Source organism: Stegodyphus dumicola, chromosome 2 (assembly GCF_044657685.1).
Source record: "Stegodyphus dumicola isolate Sdum_Otavi_A_Nest chromosome 2, ASM4465768v1".
Lineage (NCBI taxonomy): Eukaryota > Metazoa > Arthropoda > Arachnida > Araneae > Eresidae > Stegodyphus > Stegodyphus dumicola.
This window is the reverse complement of record NC_140769.1, coordinates 82,572,165-82,598,627: the sequence shown is the minus strand read 5'-3', so window position 1 is coordinate 82,598,627 and position 26,463 is coordinate 82,572,165.

The window sequence follows — 26,463 nt, the reverse complement described above, 5'->3', positions numbered from 1 at the left end:
TTTTAACCTATGCAGTTTGACATAAAAATCTACCTCCTTATTTACTAATCCTCTAGACTGACCAGGTATGTGACAAAATAAGACATAAAAAAATCAGCATAATGCTAATTGTTAGTAAAACGTAAATGTCACTTATCTTCTTTCAAATATGACCAACTATCATAAGTGTAAAATATTTAATGCTACTTGATAAATTGCATAAAGTTTATTTTATTCTCAAAATTATTCACAATTATGTTAATTAATTCATGTTTAGCAATAATGCTTACTACTTAGGGATCTATGGTATTACAAAAGTGAAATTCAAGCATAGATAATATCTTCAATTGAATTTATTCAGTTTTCATTTGCTTATAGGTCCTTAATTTTTTTCATAATAAAATAACAAATCCTTAATTAAATCCAAAAATTCTAAAATGAAAAGGAAACGTGTTGAAAAAAGAAAATGACTACGTAAAGGAAATTATTCTTCAAAGATATGTGCAGTTATTATTATGTAAATTACCCAATTGTTTATGATTTCAACCTTTACTATAATTTCCCATTTCTATTTCCTCATATGATAGAGTTATTAAGCCAGATTAAATTAAAATTAAATTGTACAATCTTTGACCACTAGTCCACATTATTAGTTTGAATTTGACTGTTCTTGTTTAATTACATCACCGTTAGCTGTAATTGATTTTGTTAACATCAGAACATGCCTTTATGTTTTTTCTAAGTTCTTTTTATATAAGAGGCTTATTTAAACCTTTGTCTGATATTGTAGTTAATTTCAGACATAGCGATAATATGCTTCACGTCTGTCGAGGGTTTTGGACTATTTAACTTTTACCTGATCAATTAAACCCTCATAGGTACATTATGGAGAGGTTGACAAGTTAGGAGATAAAGCACGTAGAAACTAGCATTGGTTTGCATAGTGAGACCAATCTCTAATTGTTAGAAAAGTTGCTTAAAAGAAAAGAAAATCGATATAAACGTTACAAAACATAAATGTTTTGTAGCTTTTAATGTGTAATTATCTTAATATCATTTAAAAATCTGTGTCATAAATTACATGCATTTTAAACTGTGAAATTTTATTAGATTTTGATTTTAATAGAGCTTTTTTACCAAATATTTTAAAAAATAAAATTTAATAGTGGTCATGTAAATCCATAATGACAGGTTATCAAACTACCTAATTTAATTATTTATAACTAACTGCTTATCCTTAAAAATTATCTCCACATATTAAAGCGAGTTATTGCCTTTCATTAATACTCACTGTGGTCAGAAGATAAAATATAAAAATGTAAAAAATCAAGTAAAACATATTCTAATGCATCCACTGAGACTTAAAATATTACAAAACAACATATCACCTCTGGTGCTTTAATGGCTTATTGGAACCTTAAAGTATATTAACTGGGTTACTACCCCTGGAACTCTACACGAAGCTACGACACTAACTGCATCAAACAGATCCTGACTAACTTTCAACACTTGCCAACCTTGCCTACATCAGGCTTTTCATGTTTGTTATAATCAGCAGGTCTCTCTCTAGACAAGCAGCAGCGGTGACAACATTCAGTCTTTTGTTATGAATCATGTTGATTATGATTTTACTTCTTATTTTAACCTATGCAGTTTGACATAAAAATCTACCTCCTTATTTACTAATCCTCTAGACTGACCAGGTATGTGACAAAATAAGACATAAAAAAATCAGCATAATGCTAATTGTTAGTAAAACGTAAATGTCACTTATCTTCTTTCAAATATGACCAACTATCATAAGTGTAAAATATTTAATGCTACTTGATAAATTGCATAAAGTTTATTTTATTCTCAAAATTATTCACAATTATGTTAATTAATTCATGTTCAGCAATAATGCTTACAACTTAGGGATCTATGATATTACAAAAGTGAAATTCAAGCATAGATAATATCTTCAATTGAATTTATTCAGTTTTCATTTGCTTATAGGTCCTTAATTTTTTTCATAATAAAATAACAAATCCTTAATTAAATCCAAAAATTCTAAAATGAAAAGGAAACGTGTTGAAAAAAGAAAATGAGTACGTAAAGGAAATTATTCTTCAAAGATATGTGCAGTTATTATTATGTAAATTACCCAATTGTTTATGATTTCAACCTTTACTATAATTTCCCATTTCTATTTCCTCATATGATAGAGTTATTAAGCCAGATTAAATTAAAATTAAATTGTACAATCTTTTACCACTAGTCCACATTATTAGTTTGAATTTGACTGTTCTTGTTTAATTACATCACCGTTAGCTGTAATTGATTTTGTTAACATCAGAACATGCCTTTATGTTTTTTCTAAGTTCTTTTTAAATAAGAGGCTTATTTAAACCTTTGTCTGATATTGTAGTTAATTTCAGACATAGCGATAATATGCTTCACGTCTGTCGAGGGTTTTGGACTATTTAACTTTTACCTGATCAATTAAACCCTCATAGGTACATTATGGAGAGGTTGACAAGTTAGGAGATAAAGCACGTAGAAACTAGCATTGGTTTGCATAGTGAGACCAATCTCTAATTGTTAGAAAAGTTGCTTAAAAGAAAAGAAAATCGATATAAACGTTACAAAACATAAATGTTTTGTAGCTTTTAATGTGTAATTATCTTAATATCGTTTAAAAATCTGTGTCATAAATTACATGCATTTTAAACTGTGAAATTTTATTAGATTTTGATTTTAATAGAGCTTTTTTACCAAATATTGTTAAAAAATAAAATTTAATAGTGGTCATGTAAATCCATAATGACAGGTTATCAAACTACCTAATTTAATTATTTATAACTAACTGCTTATCCTTAAAAATTATCTCCACATATTAAAGCGAGTTATTGCCTTTCATTAATACTCACTGTGGTCACAAGATAAAATATAAAAATGTAAAAATTCAAGTAAAACATATTCTAATGCATCCACTGAGACTTAAAATATTACAAAACAACATATCACCTCTGGTGCTTTAATGGCTTATTGGAACCTTAAAGTATATTAACTGGGTTACTACCCCTGGAACTCTACACGAAGCTACGACACTAACTGCATCAAACAGATCCTGACTAACTTTCAACACTTGCCAACCTTGCCTACATCAGGCTTTTCATGTTTGTTATAATCAGCAGGTCTCTCTCTAGACAAGCAGCAGCGGTGACAACATTCAGTCTTTTGTTATGAATCATGTTGATTATGATTTTACTTCTTATTTTAACCTATGCAGTTTGACATAAAAATCTACCTCCTTATTTACTAATCCTCTAGACTGACCAGGTATGTGACAAAATAAGACATAAAAAAATCAGCATAATGCTAATTGTTAGTAAAACGTAAATGTCACTTATCTTCTTTCAAATATGACCAACTATCATAAGTGTAAAATATTTAATGCTACTTGATAAATTGCATAAAGTTTATTTTATTCTCAAAATTATTCACAATTATGTTAATTAATTCATGTTTAGCAATAATGCTTACTATTTAGGGATCTATGGTATTACAAAAGTGAAATTCAAGCATAGATAATATCTTCAATTGAATTTATTCAGTTTTCATTTGCTTATAGGTCCTTAATTTTTTTCATAATAAAATAACAAATCCTTAATTAAATCCAAAAATTCTAAAATGAAAAGGAAACGTGTTGAAAAAAGAAAATGAGTACGTAAAGGAAATTATTCTTCAAAGATATGTGCAGTTATTATTATGTAAATTACCCAATTGTTTATGATTTCAACCTTTACTATAATTTCCCATTTCTATTTCCTCATATGATAGAGTTATTAAGCCAGATTAAATTAAAATTAAATTGTACAATCTTTGACCACTAGTCCACATTATTAGTTTGAATTTGACTGTTCTTGTTTAATTACATCACCGTTAGCTGTAATTGATTTTGTTAACATCAGAACATGCCTTTATGTTTTTTCTAAGTTCTTTTTAAATAAGAGGCTTATTTAAACCTTTGTCTGATATTGTAGTTAATTTCAGACATAGCGATAATATGCTTCACGTCTGTCGAGGGTTTTGGACTATTTAACTTTTACCTGATCAATTAAACCCTCATAGGTACATTATGGAGAGGTTGACAAGTTAGGAGATAAAGCACGTAGAAACTAGCATTGGTTTGCATAGTGAGACCAATCTCTAATTGTTAGAAAAGTTGCTTAAAAGAAAAGAAAATCGATATAAACGTTACAAAACATAAATGTTTTGTAGCTTTTAATGTGTATTTATCTTAATATCGTTTAAAATCTGTGTCATAAATTACATGCATTTTAAACTGTGAAATTTTATTAGATTTTGATTTTAATAGAGCTTTTTTACCAAATATTGTTAAAAAAAAAATTTAGTAGTGGTCATGTAAATCCATAATGACAGGTTATCAAACTACCTAATTTAATTATTTATAACTAACTGCTTATCCTTAAAAATTATCTCCACATATTAAAGCGAGTTATTGCCTTTCATTAATACTCACTGTGGTCACAAGATAAAATATAAAAATGTAAAAATTCAAGTAAAACATATTCTAATGCATCCACTGAGACTTAAAATATTACAAAACAACATATCACCTCTGGTGCTTTAATGGCTTATTGGAACCTTAAAGTATATTAACTGGGTTACTACCCCTGGAACTCTACACGAAGCTACGACACTAACTGCATCAAACAGATCCTGACTAACTTTCAACACTTGCCAACCTTGCCTACATCAGGCTTTTCATGTTTGTTATAATCAGCAGGTCTCTCTCTAGACAAGCAGCAGCGGTGACAACATTCAGTCTTTTGTTATGAATCATGTTGATTATGATTTTACTTCTTATTTTAACCTATGCAGTTTGACATAAAAATCTACCTCCTTATTTACTAATCCTCTAGACTGACCAGGTATGTGACAAAATAAGACATAAAAAAATCAGCATAATGCTAATTGTTAGTAAAACGTAAATGTCACTTATCTTCTTTCAAATATGACCAACTATCATAAGTGTAAAATATTTAATGCTACTTGATAAATTGCATAAAGTTTATTTTATTCTCAAAATTATTCACAATTATGTTAATTAATTCATGTTTAGCAATAATGCTTACTACTTAGGGATCTATGGTATTACAAAAGTGAAATTCAAGCATAGATAATATCTTCAATTGAATTTATTCAGTTTTCATTTGCTTATAGGTCCTTAATTTTTTTCATAATAAAATAACAAATCCTTAATTAAATCCAAAAATTCTAAAATGAAAAGGAAACGTGTTGAAAAAAGAAAATGACTACGTAAAGGAAATTATTCTTCAAAGATATGTGCAGTTATTATTATGTAAATTACCCAATTGTTTATGATTTCAACCTTTACTATAATTTCCCATTTCTATTTCCTCATATGATAGAGTTATTAAGCCAGATTAAATTAAAATTAAATTGTACAATCTTTGACCACTAGTCCACATTATTAGTTTGAATTTGACTGTTCTTGTTTAATTACATCACCGTTAGCTGTAATTGATTTTGTTAACATCAGAACATGCCTTTATGTTTTTTCTAAGTTCTTTTTATATAAGAGGCTTATTTAAACCTTTGTCTGATATTGTAGTTAATTTCAGACATAGCGATAATATGCTTCACGTCTGTCGAGGGTTTTGGACTATTTAACTTTTACCTGATCAATTAAACCCTCATAGGTACATTATGGAGAGGTTGACAAGTTAGGAGATAAAGCACGTAGAAACTAGCATTGGTTTGCATAGTGAGACCAATCTCTAATTGTTAGAAAAGTTGCTTAAAAGAAAAGAAAATCGATATAAACGTTACAAAACATAAATGTTTTGTAGCTTTTAATGTGTAATTATCTTAATATCATTTAAAAATCTGTGTCATAAATTACATGCATTTTAAACTGTGAAATTTTATTAGATTTTGATTTTAATAGAGCTTTTTTACCAAATATTTTAAAAAATAAAATTTAATAGTGGTCATGTAAATCCATAATGACAGGTTATCAAACTACCTAATTTAATTATTTATAACTAACTGCTTATCCTTAAAAATTATCTCCACATATTAAAGCGAGTTATTGCCTTTCATTAATACTCACTGTGGTCAGAAGATAAAATATAAAAATGTAAAAAATCAAGTAAAACATATTCTAATGCATCCACTGAGACTTAAAATATTACAAAACAACATATCACCTCTGGTGCTTTAATGGCTTATTGGAACCTTAAAGTATATTAACTGGGTTACTACCCCTGGAACTCTACACGAAGCTACGACACTAACTGCATCAAACAGATCCTGACTAACTTTCAACACTTGCCAACCTTGCCTACATCAGGCTTTTCATGTTTGTTATAATCAGCAGGTCTCTCTCTAGACAAGCAGCAGCGGTGACAACATTCAGTCTTTTGTTATGAATCATGTTGATTATGATTTTACTTCTTATTTTAACCTATGCAGTTTGACATAAAAATCTACCTCCTTATTTACTAATCCTCTAGACTGACCAGGTATGTGACAAAATAAGACATAAAAAAATCAGCATAATGCTAATTGTTAGTAAAACGTAAATGTCACTTATCTTCTTTCAAATATGACCAACTATCATAAGTGTAAAATATTTAATGCTACTTGATAAATTGCATAAAGTTTATTTTATTCTCAAAATTATTCACAATTATGTTAATTAATTCATGTTCAGCAATAATGCTTACAACTTAGGGATCTATGATATTACAAAAGTGAAATTCAAGCATAGATAATATCTTCAATTGAATTTATTCAGTTTTCATTTGCTTATAGGTCCTTAATTTTTTTCATAATAAAATAACAAATCCTTAATTAAATCCAAAAATTCTAAAATGAAAAGGAAACGTGTTGAAAAAAGAAAATGAGTACGTAAAGGAAATTATTCTTCAAAGATATGTGCAGTTATTATTATGTAAATTACCCAATTGTTTATGATTTCAACCTTTACTATAATTTCCCATTTCTATTTCCTCATATGATAGAGTTATTAAGCCAGATTAAATTAAAATTAAATTGTACAATCTTTTACCACTAGTCCACATTATTAGTTTGAATTTGACTGTTCTTGTTTAATTACATCACCGTTAGCTGTAATTGATTTTGTTAACATCAGAACATGCCTTTATGTTTTTTCTAAGTTCTTTTTAAATAAGAGGCTTATTTAAACCTTTGTCTGATATTGTAGTTAATTTCAGACATAGCGATAATATGCTTCACGTCTGTCGAGGGTTTTGGACTATTTAACTTTTACCTGATCAATTAAACCCTCATAGGTACATTATGGAGAGGTTGACAAGTTAGGAGATAAAGCACGTAGAAACTAGCATTGGTTTGCATAGTGAGACCAATCTCTAATTGTTAGAAAAGTTGCTTAAAAGAAAAGAAAATCGATATAAACGTTACAAAACATAAATGTTTTGTAGCTTTTAATGTGTAATTATCTTAATATCGTTTAAAAATCTGTGTCATAAATTACATGCATTTTAAACTGTGAAATTTTATTAGATTTTGATTTTAATAGAGCTTTTTTACCAAATATTGTTAAAAAATAAAATTTAATAGTGGTCATGTAAATCCATAATGACAGGTTATCAAACTACCTAATTTAATTATTTATAACTAACTGCTTATCCTTAAAAATTATCTCCACATATTAAAGCGAGTTATTGCCTTTCATTAATACTCACTGTGGTCACAAGATAAAATATAAAAATGTAAAAATTCAAGTAAAACATATTCTAATGCATCCACTGAGACTTAAAATATTACAAAACAACATATCACCTCTGGTACTTTAATGGCTTATTGGAACCTTAAAGTATATTAACTGGGTTACTACCCCTGGAACTCTACACGAAGCTACGACACTAACTGCATCAAACAGATCCTGACTAACTTTCAACACTTGCCAACCTTGCCTACATCAGGCTTTTCATGTTTGTTATAATCAGCAGGTCTCTCTCTAGACAAGCAGCAGCGGTGACAACATTCAGTCTTTTGTTATGAATCATGTTGATTATGATTTTACTTCTTATTTTAACCTATGCAGTTTGACATAAAAATCTACCTCCTTATTTACTAATCCTCTAGACTGACCAGGTATGTGACAAAATAAGACATAAAAAAATCAGCATAATGCTAATTGTTAGTAAAACGTAAATGTCACTTATCTTCTTTCAAATATGACCAACTTTCATAAGTGTAAAATATTTAATGCTACTTGATAAATTGCATAAAGTTTATTTTATTCTCAAAATTATTCACAATTATGTTAATTAATTCATGTTCAGCAATAATGCTTACTACTTAGGGATCTATGATATTACAAAAGTGAAATTCAAGCATAGATAATATCTTCAATTGAATTTATTCAGTTTTCATTTGCTTATAGGTACTTAATTTTTTTCATAATAAAATAACAAATCCTTAATTAAATCCAAAAATTCTAAAATGAAAAGGAAACGTGTTGAAAAAAGAAAATGAGTACGTAAAGGAAATTATTCTTCAAAGATATGTGCAGTTACTATTATTTAAATTACCCAATTGTTTATGATTTCAACCTTTACTATAATTTCCCATTTCTATTTCCTCATATGATAGAGTTATTAAGCCAGATTAAATTAAAATTAAATTGTACGATCTTTGACCACTAGTCCACATTATTAGTTTGAATTTGACTGTTCTTGTTTAATTACATCACCGTTAGCTGTAATTGATTTTGTTAACATCAGAACATGCCTTTATGTTTTTTCTAAGTTCTTTTTATATAAGAGGCTTATTTAAACCTTTGTCTGATATTGTAGTTAATTTCAGACATAGCGATAATATGCTTCACGTCTGTCGAGGGTTTTGGACTATTTAACTTTTACCTGATCAATTAAACCCTCATAGGTACATTATGGAGAGGTTGACAAGTTAGGAGATAAAGCACGTAGAAACTAGCATTGGTTTGCATAGTGAGACCAATCTCTAATTGTTAGAAAAGTTGCTTAAAAGAAAAGAAAATCGATATAAACGTTACAAAACATAAATGTTTTGTAGCTTTTAATGTGTATTTATCTTAATATCGTTTAAAAATCTGTGTCATAAATTACATGCATTTTAAACTGTGAAATTTTATTAGATTTTGATTTTAATAGAGCTTTTTTACCAAATATTGTTAAAAAATAAAATTTAATAGTGGTCATGTAAATCCATAATGACAGGTTATCAAACTACCTAATTTAATTATTTATAACTAACTGCTTATCCTTAAAAATTATCTCCACATATTAAAGCGAGTTATTGCCTTTCATTAATACTCACTGTGGTCACAAGATAAAATATAAAAATGTAAAAATTCAAGTAAAACATATTCTAATGCATCCACTGAGACTTAAAATATTACAAAACAACATATCACCTCTGGTGCTTTAATGGCTTATTGGAACCTTAAAGTATATTAACTGGGTTACTACCCCTGGAACTCTACACGAAGCTACGACACTAACTGCATCAAACAGATCCTGACTAACTTTCAACACTTGCCAACCTTGCCTACATCAGGCTTTTCATGTTTGTTATAATCAGCAGGTCTCTCTCTAGACAAGCAGCAGCGGTGACAACATTCAGTCTTTTGTTATGAATCATGTTGATTATGATTTTACTTCTTATTTTAACCTATGCAGTTTGACATAAAAATCTACCTCCTTATTTACTAATCCTCTAGACTGACCAGGTATGTGACAAAATAAGACATAAAAAAATCAGCATAATGCTAATTGTTAGTAAAACGTAAATGTCACTTATCTTCTTTCAAATATGACCAACTATCATAAGTGTAAAATATTTAATGCTACTTGATAAATTGCATAAAGTTTATTTTATTCTCAAAATTATTCACAATTATGTTAATTAATTCATGTTTAGCAATAATGCTTACTATTTAGGGATCTATGGTATTACAAAAGTGAAATTCAAGCATAGATAATATCTTCAATTGAATTTATTCAGTTTTCATTTGCTTATAGGTCCTTAATTTTTTTCATAATAAAATAACAAATCCTTAATTAAATCCAAAAATTCTAAAATGAAAAGGAAACGTGTTGAAAAAAGAAAATGAGTACGTAAAGGAAATTATTCTTCAAAGATATGTGCAGTTATTATTATGTAAATTACCCAATTGTTTATGATTTCAACCTTTACTATAATTTCCCATTTCTATTTCCTCATATGATAGAGTTATTAAGCCAGATTAAATTAAAATTAAATTGTACAATCTTTGACCACTAGTCCACATTATTAGTTTGAATTTGACTGTTCTTGTTTAATTACATCACCGTTAGCTGTAATTGATTTTGTTAACATCAGAACATGCCTTTATGTTTTTTCTAAGTTCTTTTTAAATAAGAGGCTTATTTAAACCTTTGTCTGATATTGTAGTTAATTTCAGACATAGCGATAATATGCTTCACGTCTGTCGAGGGTTTTGGACTATTTAACTTTTACCTGATCAATTAAACCCTCATAGGTACATTATGGAGAGGTTGACAAGTTAGGAGATAAAGCACGTAGAAACTAGCATTGGTTTGCATAGTGAGACCAATCTCTAATTGTTAGAAAAGTTGCTTAAAAGAAAAGAAAATCGATATAAACGTTACAAAACATAAATGTTTTGTAGCTTTTAATGTGTAATTATCTTAATATCGTTTAAAAATCTGTGTCATAAATTACATGCATTTTAAACTGTGAAATTTTATTAGATTTTGATTTTAATAGAGCTTTTTTACCAAATATTGTTAAAAAATAAAATTTAATAGTGGTCATGTAAATCCATAATGACAGGTTATCAAACTACCTAATTTAATTATTTATAACTAACTGCTTATCCTTAAAAATTATCTCCACATATTAAAGCGAGTTATTGCCTTTCATTAATACTCACTGTGGTCACAAGATAAAATATAAAAATGTAAAAATTCAAGTAAAACATATTCTAATGCATCCACTGAGACTTAAAATATTACAAAACAACATATCACCTCTGGTGCTTTAATGGCTTATTGGAACCTTAAAGTATATTAACTGGGTTACTACCCCTGGAACTCTACACGAAGCTACGACACTAACTGCATCAAACAGATCCTGACTAACTTTCAACACTTGCCAACCTTGCCTACATCAGGCTTTTCATGTTTGTTATAATCAGCAGGTCTCTCTCTAGACAAGCAGCAGCGGTGACAACATTCAGTCTTTTGTTATGAATCATGTTGATTATGATTTTACTTCTTATTTTAACCTATGCAGTTTGACATAAAAATCTACCTCCTTATTTACTAATCCTCTAGACTGACCAGGTATGTGACAAAATAAGACATAAAAAAATCAGCATAATGCTAATTGTTAGTAAAACGTAAATGTCACTTATCTTCTTTCAAATATGACCAACTATCATAAGTGTAAAATATTTAATGCTACTTGATAAATTGCATAAAGTTTATTTTATTCTCAAAATTATTCACAATTATGTTAATTAATTCATGTTCAGCAATAATGCTTACTACTTAGGGATCTATGATATTACAAAAGTGAAATTCAAGCATAGATAATATCTTCAATTGAATTTATTCAGTTTTCATTTGCTTATAGGTCCTTAATTTTTTTCATAATAAAATAACAAATCCTTAATTAAATCCAAAAATTCTAAAATGAAAAGGAAACGTGTTCAAAAAAGAAAATGAGTACGTAAAGGAAATTATTCTTCAAAGATATGTGCAGTTATTATTATGTAAATTACCCAATTGTTTATGATTTCAACCTTTACTATAATTTCCCATTTCTATTTCCTCATATGATAGAGTTATTAAGCCAGATTAAATTAAAATTAAATTGTACAATCTTTGACCACTAGTCCACATTATTAGTTTGAATTTGACTGTTCTTGTTTAATTACATCACCGTTAGCTGTAATTGATTTTGTTAACATCAGAACATGCCTTTATGTTTTTTCTAAGTTCTTTTTATATAAGAGGCTTATTTAAACCTTTGTCTGATATTGTAGTTAATTTCAGACATAGCGATAATATGCTTCACGTCTGTCGAGGGTTTTGGACTATTTAACTTTTACCTGATCAATTAAACCCTCATAGGTACATTATGGAGAGGTTGACAAGTTAGGAGATAAAGCACGTAGAAACTAGCATTGGTTTGCATAGTGAGACCAATCTCTAATTGTTAGAAAAGTTGCTTAAAAGAAAAGAAAATCGATATAAACGTTACAAAACATAAATGTTTTGTAGCTTTTAATGTGTATTTATCTTAATATCGTTTAAAAATCTGTGTCATAAATTACATGCATTTTAAACTGTGAAATTTTATTAGATTTTGATTTTAATAGAGCTTTTTTACCAAATATTGTTAAAAAATAAAATTTAATAGTGGTCATGTAAATCCATAATGACAGGTTATCAAACTACCTAATTTAATTATTTATAACTAACTGCTTATCCTTAAAAATTATCTCCACATATTAAAGCGAGTTATTGCCTTTCATTAATACTCACTGTGGTCACAAGATAAAATATAAAAATGTAAAAATTCAAGTAAAACATATTCTAATGCATCCACTGAGACTTAAAATATTACAAAACAACATATCACCTCTGGTGCTTTAATGGCTTATTGGAACCTTAAAGTATATTAACTGGGTTACTACCCCTGGAACTCTACACGAAGCTACGACACTAACTGCATCAAACAGATCCTGACTAACTTTCAACACTTGCCAACCTTGCCTACATCAGGCTTTTCATGTTTGTTATAATCAGCAGGTCTCTCTCTAGACAAGCAGCAGCGGTGACAACATTCAGTCTTTTGTTATGAATCATGTTGATTATGATTTTACTTCTTATTTTAACCTATGCAGTTTGACATAAAAATCTACCTCCTTATTTACTAATCCTCTAGACTGACCAGGTATGTGACAAAATAAGACATAAAAAAATCAGCATAATGCTAATTGTTAGTAAAACGTAAATGTCACTTATCTTCTTTCAAATATGACCAACTATCATAAGTGTAAAATATTTAATGCTACTTGATAAATTGCATAAAGTTTATTTTATTCTCAAAATTATTCACAATTATGTTAATTAATTCATGTTTAGCAATAATGCTTACTACTTAGGGATCTATGGTATTAGAAAATGAAATTCAAGCATAGATAATATCTTCAATTGAATTTATTCAGTTTTCATTTGCTTATAGGTCCTTAATTTTTTTCATAATAAAATAACAAATCCTTAATTAAATCCAAAAATTCTAAAATGAAAAGGAAACGTGTTGAAAAAAGAAAATGAGTACGTAAAGGAAATTATTCTTCAAAGATATGTGCAGTTATTATTATGTAAATTACCCAATTGTTTATGATTTCAACCTTTACTATAATTTCCCATTTCTATTTCCTCATATGATAGAGTTATTAAGCCAGATTAAATTAAAATTAAATTGTACAATCTTTGACCACTAGTCCACATTATTAGTTTGAATTTGACTGTTCTTGTTTAATTACATCACCGTTAGCTGTAATTGATTTTGTTAACATCAGAACATGCCTTTATGTTTTTTCTAAGTTCTTTTTATATAAGAGGCTTATTTAAACCTTTGTCTGATATTGTAGTTAATTTCAGACATAGCGATAATATGCTTCACGTCTGTCGAGGGTTTTGGACTATTTAACTTTTACCTGATCAATTAAACCCTCATAGGTACATTATGGAGAGGTTGACAAGTTAGGAGATAAAGCACGTAGAAACTAGCATTGGTTTGCATAGTGAGACCAATCTCTAATTGTTAGAAAAGTTGCTTAAAAGAAAAGAAAATCGATATAAACGTTACAAAACATAAATGTTTTGTAGCTTTTAATGTGTAATTATCTTAATATCGTTTAAAAATCTGTGTCATAAATTACATGCATTTTAAACTGTGAAATTTTATTAGATTTTGATTTTAATAGAGCTTTTTTACCAAATATTGTTAAAAAATAAAATTTAATAGTGGTCATGTAAATCCATAATGACAGGTTATCAAACTACCTAATTTAATTATTTATAACTAACTGCTTATCCTTAAAAATTATCTCCACATATTAAAGCGAATTATTGCCTTTCATTAATACTCACTGTGGTCACAAGATAAAATATAAAAATGTAAAAATTCAAGTAAAACATATTCTAATGCATCCACTGAGACTTAAAATATTACAAAACAACATATCACCTCTGGTGCTTTAATGGCTTATTGGAACCTTAAAGTATATTAACTGGGTTACTACCCCTGGAACTCTACACGAAGCTACGACACTAACTGCATCAAACAGATCCTGACTAACTTTCAACACTTGCCAACCTTGCCTACATCAGGCTTTTCATGTTTGTTATAATCAGCAGGTCTCTCTCTAGACAAGCAGCAGCGGTGACAACATTCAGTCTTTTGTTATGAATCATGTTGATTATGATTTTACTTCTTATTTTAACCTATGCAGTTTGACATAAAAATCTACCTCCTTATTTACTAATCCTCTAGACTGACCAGGTATGTGACAAAATAAGACAAAAAAATCAGCATAATGCTAATTGTTAGTAAAACGTAAATGTCACTTATCTTCTTTCAAATATGACCAACTTTCATAAGTGTAAAATATTTAATGCTACTTGATAAATTGCATAAAGTTTATTTTATTCTCAAAATTATTCACAATTATGTTAATTAATTCATGTTCAGCAATAATGCTTACTACTTAGGGATCTATGATATTACAAAAGTGAAATTCAAGCATAGATAATATCTTCAATTGAATTTATTCAGTTTTCATTTGCTTATAGGTCCTTAATTTTTTTCATAATAAAATAACAAATCCTTAATTAAATCCAAAAATTCTAAAATGAAAAGGAAACGTGTTGAAAAAAGAAAATGAGTACGTAAAGGAAATTATTCTTCAAAGATATGTGCAGTTACTATTATTTAAATTACCCAATTGTTTATGATTTCAACCTTTACTATAATTTCCCATTTCTATTTCCTCATATGATAGAGTTATTAAGCCAGATTAAATTAAAATTAAATTGTACAATCTTTGACCACTAGTCCACATTATTAGTTTGAATTTGACTGTTCTTGTTTAATTACATCACCGTTAGCTGTAATTGATTTTGTTAACATCAGAACATGCCTTTATGTTTTTTCTAAGTTCTTTTTATATAAGAGGCTTATTTAAACCTTTGTCTGATATTGTAGTTAATTTCAGACATAGCGATAATATGCTTCACGTCTGTCGAGGGTTTTGGACTATTTAACTTTTACCTGATCAATTAAACCCTCATAGGTACATTATGGAGAGGTTGACAAGTTAGGAGATAAAGCACGTAGAAACTAGCATTGGTTTGCATAGTGAGACCAATCTCTAATTGTTAGAAAAGTTGCTTAAAAGAAAAGAAAATCGATATAAACGTTACAAAACATAAATGTTTTGTAGCTTTTAATGTGTAATTATCTTAATATCGTTTAAAAATCTGTGTCATAAATTACATGCATTTTAAACTGTGAAATTTTATTAGATTTTGATTTTAATAGAGCTTTTTTACCAAATATTGTTAAAAAATAAAATTTAATAGTGGTCATGTAAATCCATAATGACAGGTTATCAAACTACCTAATTTAATTATTTATAACTAACTGCTTATCCTTAAAAATTATCTCCACATATTAAAGCGAGTTATTGCCTTTCATTAATACTCACTGTGGTCACAAGATAAAATATAAAAATGTAAAAATTCAAGTAAAACATATTCTAATGCATCCACTGAGACTTAAAATATTACAAAACAACATATCACCTCTGGTGCTTTAATGGCTTATTGGAACCTTAAAGTATATTAACTGGGTTACTACCCCTGGAACTCTACACGAAGCTACGACACTAACTGCATCAAACAGATCCTGACTAACTTTCAACACTTGCCAACCTTGCCTACATCAGGCTTTTCATGTTTGTTATAATCAGCAGGTCTCTCTCTAGACAAGCAGCAGCGGTGACAACATTCAGTCTTTTGTTATGAATCATGTTGATTATGATTTTACTTCTTATTTTAACCTATGCAGTTTGACATAAAAATCTACCTCCTTATTTACTAATCCTCTGGACTGACCAGGTATGTGACAAAATAAGACATAAAAAAATCAGCATAATGCTAATTGTTAGTAAAACGTAAATGTCACTTATCTTCTTTCAAATATGACCAACTATCATAAGTGTAAAATATTTAATGCTACTTGATAAATTGCATAAAGTTTATTTTATTCTCAAAATTATTCACAATTATGTTAATTAATTCATGTTCAGCAATAATGCTTACTACTTAGGGATCTATGATATTACAAAAGTGAAATTCAAGCATAGATAATATCTTCAATTGAATTTATTCAGTTTTCATTTGCTTATAGGTCCTTAATTTTTTTCATAATAAAATAACAAATCCTTAATTAAATCCAAAAATTCTAAAATGAAAAGGAAACGTGTTCAAAAAAGAAAATGAGTACGTAAAGGAAATTATTCTTCAAAGATATGTGCAGTTATTATTATGTAAATTACCCAATTGTTTATGATTTCAACCTTTACTATAATTTCCCATTTCTATTTCCTCATATGATAGAGTTATTAAGCCAGATTAAATTAAAATTAAATTGTACAATCTTTGACCACTAGTCCACATTATTAGTTTGAATTTGACTGTTCTTGTTTAATTACATCACCGTTAGCTGTAATTGATTTTGTTAACATCAGAACATGCCTTTATGTTTTTTCTAAGTTCTTTTTATATAAGAGGCTTATTTAAACCTTTGTCTGATATTGTAGTTAATTTCAGACATAGCGATAATATGCTTCACGTCTGTCGAGGGTTTTGGACTATTTAACTTTTACCTGATCAATTAAACCCTCATAGGTACATTATGGAGAGGTTGACAAGTTAGGAGATAAAGCACGTAGAAACTAGCATTGGTTTGCATAGTGAGACCAATCTCTAATTGTTAGAAAAGTTGCTTAAAAGAAAAGAAAATCGATATAAACGTTACAAAACATAAATGTTTTGTAGCTTTTAATGTGTATTTATCTTAATATCGTTTAAAAATCTGTGTCATAAATTACATGCATTTTAAACTGTGAAATTTTATTAGATTTTGATTTTAATAGAGCTTTTTTACCAAATATTGTTAAAAAATAAAATTTAATAGTGGTCATGTAAATCCATAATGACAGGTTATCAAACTACCTAATTTAATTATTTATAACTAACTGCTTATCCTTAAAAATTATCTCCACATATTAAAGCGAGTTATTGCCTTTCATTAATACTCACTGTGGTCACAAGATAAAATATAAAAATGTAAAAATTCAAGTAAAACATATTCTAATGCATCCACTGAGACTTAAAATATTACAAAACAACATATCACCTCTGGTGCTTTAATGGCTTATTGGAACCTTAAAGTATATTAACTGGGTTACTACCCCTGGAACTCTACACGAAGCTACGACACTAACTGCATCAAACAGATCCTGACTAACTTTCAACACTTGCCAACCTTGCCTACATCAGGCTTTTCATGTTTGTTATAATCAGCAGGTCTCTCTCTAGACAAGCAGCAGCGGTGACAACATTCAGTCTTTTGTTATGAATCATGTTGATTATGATTTTACTTCTTATTTTAACCTATGCAGTTTGACATAAAAATCTACCTCCTTATTTACTAATCCTCTAGACTGACCAGGTATGTGACAAAATAAGACATAAAAAAATCAGCATAATGCTAATTGTTAGTAAAACGTAAATGTCACTTATCTTCTTTCAAATATGACCAACTATCATAAGTGTAAAATATTTAATGCTACTTGATAAATTGCATAAAGTTTATTTTATTCTCAAAATTATTCACAATTATGTTAATTAATTCATGTTTAGCAATAATGCTTACTACTTAGGGATCTATGGTATTACAAAAGTGAAATTCAAGCATAGATAATATCTTCAATTGAATTTATTCAGTTTTCATTTGCTTATAGGTCCTTAATTTTTTTCATAATAAAATAACAAATCCTTAATTAAATCCAAAAATTCTAAAATGAAAAGGAAACGTGTTGAAAAAAGAAAATGAGTACGTAAAGGAAATTATTCTTCAAAGATATGTGCAGTTATTATTATGTAAATTACCCAATTGTTTATGATTTCAACCTTTACTATAATTTCCCATTTCTATTTCCTCATATGATAGAGTTATTAAGCCAGATTAAATTAAAATTAAATTGTACAATCTTTGACCACTAGTCCACATTATTAGTTTGAATTTGACTGTTCTTGTTTAATTACATCACCGTTAGCTGTAATTGATTTTGTTAACATCAGAACATGCCTTTATGTTTTTTCTAAGTTCTTTTTATATAAGAGGCTTATTTAAACCTTTGTCTGATATTGTAGTTAATTTCAGACATAGCGATAATATGCTTCACGTCTGTCGAGGGTTTTGGACTATTTAACTTTTACCTGATCAATTAAACCCTCATAGGTACATTATGGAGAGGTTGACAAGTTAGGAGATAAACCACGTAGAAACTAGCATTGGTTTGCATAGTGAGACCAATCTCTAATTGTTAGAAAAGTTGCTTAAAAGAAAAGAAAATCGATATAAACGTTACAAAACATAAATGTTTTGTAGCTTTTAATGTGTAATTATCTTAATATCGTTTAAAAATCTGTGTCATAAATTACATGCATTTTAAACTGTGAAATTTTATTAGATTTTGATTTTAATAGAGCTTTTTTACCAAATATTGTTAAAAAATAAAATTTAATAGTGGTCATGTAAATCCATAATGACAGGTTATCAAACTACCTAATTTAATTATTTATAACTAACTGCTTATCCTTAAAAATTATCTCCACATATTAAAGCGAGTTATTGCCTTTCATTAATACTCACTGTGGTCACAAGATAAAATATAAAAATGTAAAAATTCAAGTAAAACATATTCTAATGCATCCACTGAGACTTAAAATATTACAAAACAACATATCACCTCTGGTGCTTTAATGGCTTATTGGAACCTTAAAGTATATTAACTGGGTTACTACCCCTGGAACTCTACACGAAGCTACGACACTAACTGCATCAAACAGATCCTGACTAACTTTCAACACTTGCCAACCTTGCCTACATCAGGCTTTTCATGTTTGTTATAATCAGCAGGTCTCTCTCTAGACAAGCAGCAGCGGTGACAACATTCAGTCTTTTGTTATGAATCATGTTGATTATGATTTTACTTCTTATTTTAACCTATGCAGTTTGACATAAAAATCTACCTCCTTATTTACTAATCTTCTAGACTGACCAGGTATGTGACAAAATAAGACATAAAAAAATCAGCATAATCCTAATTGTTAGTAAAACGTAAATGTCACTTATCTTCTTTCAAATATGACCAACTATCATAAGTGTAAAATATTTAATGCTACTTGATAAATTGCATAAAGTTTATTTTATTCTCAAAATTATTCACAATTATGTTAATTAATTCATGTTTAGCAATAATGCTTACTACTTAGGGATCTATGGTATTACAAAAGTGAAATTCAAGCATAGATAATATCTTCAATTGAATTTATTCAGTTTTCATTTGCTTATAGGTCCTTAATTTTTTTTTTATAATAAAATAACAAATCCTTAATTAAATCCAAAAATTCTAAAATGAAAAGGAAAGGTGTTGAAAAAAGAAAATGAGTACGTAAAGGAAATTATTCTTCAAAGATATGTGCAGTTATTATTATGTAAATTACCCAATTGTTTATGATTTCAACCTTTACTATAATTTCCCATTTCTATTTCCTCATATGATAGAGTTATTAAGCCAGATTAAATTAAAATTAAATTGTACAATCTTTGACCACTAGTCCACATTATTAGTTTGAATTTGACTGTTCTTGTTTAATTACATCACCGTTAGCTGTAATTGATTTTGTTAACATCAGAACATGCCTTTATGTTTTTTCTAAGTTCTTTTTATATAAGAGGCTTATTTAAACCTTTGTCTGATATTGTAGTTAATTTCAGACATAGCGATAATATGCTTCACGTCTGTCGAGGGTTTTGGACTATTTAACTTTTACTTGATCAATTAAACCCTCATAGGTACATTATGGAGAGGTTGACAAGTTAGGAGATAAAGCACGTAGAAACTAGCATTGGTTTGCATAGTGAGACCAATCTCTAATTGTTAGAAAAGTTGCTTAAAAGAAAAGAAAATCGATATAAACGTTACAAAACATAAATGTTTTGTAGCTTTTAATGTGTAATTATCTTAATATCGTTTAAAAATCTGTGTCATAAATTACATGCATTTTAAACTGTGAAATTTTATTAGATTTTGATTTTAATAGAGCTTTTTTACCAAATATTGTTAAAAAATAAAATTTAATAGTGGTCATGTAAATCCATAATGACAGGTTATCAAACTACCTAATTTAATTATTTATAACTAACTGCTTATCCTTAAAAATTATCTCCACATATTAAAGCGAGTTATTGCCTTTCATTAATACTCACTGTGGTCACAAGATAAAATATAAAAATGTAAAAAATCAAGTAAAACATATTCTAATGCATCCACTGAGACTTAAAATATTACAAAACAACATATCACCTCTGGTGCTTTAATGGCTTATTGGAACCTTAAAGTATATTAACTGGGTTACTACCCCTGGAACTCTACACGAAGCTACGACACTAACTGCATCAAACAGATCCTGACTAACTTTCAACACTTGCCAACCTTGCCTACATCAGGCTTTTCATGTTTGTTATAATCAGCAGGTCTCTCTCTAGACAAGCAGCAGCGGTGACAACATTCAGTCTTTTGTTATGAATCATGTTGATTATGATTTTACTTCTTATTTTAACCTATGCAGTTTGACATAAAAATCTACATCCTTATTTACTAATCCTCTAGACTGACCAGGTATGTGACAAAATAAGACATAAAAAAATCAGCATAATGCTAATTGTTAGTAAAACGTAAATGTCACTTATCTTCTTTCAAATATGACCAACTATCATAAGTGTAAAATATTTAATGCTACTTGATAAATTGCATAAAGTTTATTTTATTCTCAAAATTATTCACAATTATGTTAATTAATTCATGTTCAGCAATAATGCTTACTACTTAGGGATCTATGATATTACAAAAGTGAAATTCAAGCATAGATAATATCTTCAATTGAATTTATTCAGTTTTCATTTGCTTATAGGTCCTTAATTTTTTTCATAATAAAATAACAAATCCTTAATTAAATCCAAAACTTCTAAAATGAAAAGGAAACGTGTTCAAAAAAGAAAATGAGTACGTAAAGGAAATTATTCTTCAAAGATATGTGCAGTTATTATTATGTAAATTACCCAATTGTTTATGATTTCAACCTTTACTATAATTTCCCATTTCTATTTCCTCATATGATAGAGTTATTAAGCCAGATTAAATTAAAATTAAATTGTACAATCTTTGACCACTAGTCCACATTATTAGTTTGAATTTGACTGTTCTTGTTTAATTACATCACCGTTAGCTGTAATTGATTTTGTTAACATCAGAACATGCCTTTATGTTTTTTCTAAGTTCTTTTTATATAAGAGGCTTATTTAAACCTTTGTCTGATATTGTAGTTAATTTCAGACATAGCGATAATATGCTTCACGTCTGTCGAGGGTTTTGGACTATTTAACTTTTACCTGATCAATTAAACCCTCATAGGTACATTATGGAGAGGTTGACAAGTTAGGAGATAAAGCACGTAGAAACTAGCATTGGTTTGCATAGTGAGACCAATCTCTAATTGTTAGAAAAGTTGCTTAAAAGAAAAGAAAATCGATATAAACGTTACAAAACATAAATGTTTTGTAGCTTTTAATGTGTAATTATCTTAATATCGTTTAAAAATCTGTGTCATAAATTACATGCATTTTAAACTGTGAAATTTTATTAGATTTTGATTTTAATAGAGCTTTTTTACCAAATATTGTTAAAAAATAAAATTTAATAGTGGTCATGTAAATTCATAATGACAGGTTATCAAACTACCTAATTTAATTATTTATAACTAACTGCTTATCCTTAAAAATTATCTCCACATATTAAAGCGAGTTATTGCCTTTCATTAATACTCACTGTGGTCACAAGATAAAATATAAAAATGTAAAAATTCAAGTAAAACATATTCTAATGCATCCACTGAGACTTAAAATATTACAAAACAACATATCACCTCTGGTGCTTTAATGGCTTATTGGAACCTTAAAGTATATTAACTGGGTTACTACCCCTGGAACTCTACACGAAGCTACGACACTAACTGCATCAAACAGATCCTGACTAACTTTCAACACTTGCCAACCTTTCCTACATCAGGCTTTTCATGTTTGTTATAATCAGCAGGTCTCTCTCTAGACAAGCAGCAGCGGTGACAACATTCAGTCTTTTGTTATGAATCATGTTGATTATGATTTTACTTCTTATTTTAACCTATGCAGTTTGACATAAAAATCTACCTCCTTATTTACTAATCCTCTAGACTGACCAGGTATGTGACAAAATAAGACATAAAAAAATCAGCATAATGCTAATTGTTAGTAAAACGTAAATGTCACTTATCTTCTTTCAAATATGACCAACTATCATAAGTGTAAAATATTTAATGCTACTTGATAAATTGCATAAAGTTTATTTTATTCTCAAAATTATTCACAATTATGTTAATTAATTCATGTTTAGCAATAATGCTTACTATTTAGGGATCTATGGTATTACAAAAGTGAAATTCAAGCATAGATAATATCTTCAATTGAATTTATTCAGTTTTCATTTGCTTATAGGTCCTTAATTTTTTTCATAATAAAATAACAAATCCTTAATTAAATCCAAAAATTCTAAAATGAAAAGGAAACGTGTTGAAAAAAGAAAATGAGTACGTAAAGGAAATTATTCTTCAAAGATATGTGCAGTTATTATTATGTAAATTACCCAATTGTTTATGATTTCAACCTTTACTATAATTTCCCATTTCTATTTCCTCATATGATAGAGTTATTAAGCCAGATTAAATTAAAATTAAATTGTACAATCTTTGACCACTAGTCCACATTATTAGTTTGAATTTGACTGTTCTTGTTTAATTACATCACCGTTAGCTGTAATTGATTTTGTTAACATCAGAACATGCCTTTATGTTTTTTCTAAGTTCTTTTTAAATAAGAGGCTTATTTAAACCTTTGTCTGATATTGTAGTTAATTTCAGACATAGCGATAATATGCTTCACGTCTGTCGAGGGTTTTGGACTATTTAACTTTTACCTGATCAATTAAACCCTCATAGGTACATTATGGAGAGGTTGACAAGTTAGGAGATAAAGCACGTAGAAACTAGCATTGGTTTGCATAGTGAGACCAATCTCTAATTGTTAGAAAAGTTGCTTAAAAGAAAAGAAAATCGATATAAACGTTACAAAACATAAATGTTTTGTAGCTTTTAATGTGTAATTATCTTAATATCGTTTAAAAATCTGTGTCATAAATTACATGCATTTTAAACTGTGAAATTTTATTAGATTTTGATTTTAATAGAGCTTTTTTACCAAATATTGTTAAAAAATAAAATTTAATAGTGGTAATGTAAATCCATAATGACAGGTTATCAAACTACCTAATTTAATTATTTATAACTAACTGCTTATCCTTAAAAATTATCTCCACATATTAAAGCGAGTTATTGCCTTTCATTAATACTCACTGTGGTCACAAGATAAAATATAAAAATGTAAAAATTCAAGTAAAACATATTCTAATGCATCCACTGAGACTTAAAATATTACAAAACAACATATCACCTCTGGTGCTTTAATGGCTTATTGGAACCTTAAAGTATATTAACTGGGTTACTACCCCTGGAACTCTACACGAAGCTACGACACTAACTGCATCAAACAGATCCTGACTAACTTTCAACACTTGCCAACCTTGCCTACATCAGGCTTTTCATGTTTGTTATAATCAGCAGGTCTCTCTCTAGACAAGCAGCAGCGGTGACAACATTCAGTCTTTTGTTATGAATCATGTTGATTATGATTTTACTTCTTATTTTAACCTATGCAGTTTGACATAAAAATCTACCTCCTTATTTACTAATCCTCTAGACTGACCAGGTATGTGACAAAATAAGACATAAAAAAATCAGCATAATGCTAATTGTTAGTAAAACGTAAATGTCACTTATCTTCTTTCAAATATGACCAACTATCATAAGTGTAAAATATTTAATGCTACTTGATAAATTGCATAAAGTTTATTTTATTCTCAAAATTATTCACAATTATGTTAATTAATTCATGTTCAGCAATAATGCTTACTACTTAGGGATCTATGATATTACAAAAGTGAAATTCAAGCATAGATAATATCTTCAATTGAATTTATTCAGTTTTCATTTGCTTATAGGTCCTTAATTTTTTTCATAATAAAATAACAAATCCTTAATTAAATCCAAAAATTCTAAAATGAAAAGGAAACGTGTTCAAAAAAGAAAATGAGTACGTAAAGGAAATTATTCTTCAAAGATATGTGCAGTTATTATTATGTAAATTACCCAATTGTTTATGATTTCAACCTTTACTATAATTTCCCATTTCTATTTCCTCATATGATAGAGTTATTAAGCCAGATTAAATTAAAATTAAATTGTACAATCTTTGACCACTAGTCCACATTATTAGTTTGAATTTGACTGTTCTTGTTTAATTACATCACCGTTAGCTGTAATTGATTTTGTTAACATCAGAACATGCCTTTATGTTTTTTCTAAGTTCTTTTTATATAAGAGGCTTATTTAAACCTTTGTCTGATATTGTAGTTAATTTCAGACATAGCGATAATATGCTTCACGTCTGTCGAGGGTTTTGGACTATTTAACTTTTACCTGATCAATTAAACCCTCATAGGTACATTATGGAGAGGTTGACAAGTTAGGAGATAAAGCACGTAGAAACTAGCATTGGTTTGCATAGTGAGACCAATCTCTAATTGTTAGAAAAGTTGCTTAAAAGAAAAGAAAATCGATATAAACGTTACAAAACATAAATGTTTTGTAGCTTTTAATGTGTATTTATCTTAATATCGTTTAAAAATCTGTGTCATAAATTACATGCATTTTAAACTGTGAAATTTTATTAGATTTTGATTTTAATAGAGCTTTTTTACCAAATATTGTTAAAAAATAAAATTTAATAGTGGTCATGTAAATCCATAATGACAGGTTATCAAACTACCTAATTTAATTATTTATAACTAACTGCTTATCCTTAAAAATTATCTCCACATATTAAAGCGAGTTATTGCCTTTCATTAATACTCACTGTGGTCACAAGATAAAATATAAAAATGTAAAAATTCAAGTAAAACATATTCTAATGTATCCACTGAGACTTAAAATATTACAAAACAACATATCACCTCTGGTGCTTTAATGGCTTATTGGAACCTTAAAGTATATTAACTGGGTTACTACCCCTGGAACTCTACACGAAGCTACGACACTAACTGCATCAAACAGATCCTGACTAACTTTCAACACTTGCCAACCTTGCCTACATCAGGCTTTTCATGTTTGTTATAATCAGCAGGTCTCTCTCTAGACAAGCAGCAGCGGTGACAACATTCAGTCTTTTGTTATGAATCATGTTGATTATGATTTTACTTCTTATTTTAACCTATGCAGTTTGACATAAAAATCTACCTCCTTATTTACTAATACTCTAGACTGACCAGGTATGTGACAAAATAAGACATAAAAAAATCAGCATAATGCTAATTGTTAGTAAAACGTAAATGTCACTTATCTTCTTTCAAATATGACCAACTATCATAAGTGTAAAATATTTAATGCTACTTGATAAATTGCATAAAGTTTATTTTATTCTCAAAATTATTCACAATTATGTTAATTAATTCATGTTTAGCAATAATGCTTACTACTTAGGGATCTATGGTATTACAAAAGTGAAATTCAAGCATAGATAATATCTTCAATTGAATTTATTCAGTTTTCATTTGCTTATAGGTCCTTAATTTTTTTCATAATAAAATAACAAATCCTTAATTAAATCCAAAAATTCTAAAATGAAAAGGAAACGTGTTGAAAAAAGAAAATGAGTACGTAAAGGAAATTATTCTTCAAAGATATGTGCAGTTATTATTATGTAAATTACCCAATTGTTTATGATTTCAACCTTTACTATAATTTCCCATTTCTATTTCCTCATATGATAGAGTTATTAAGCCAG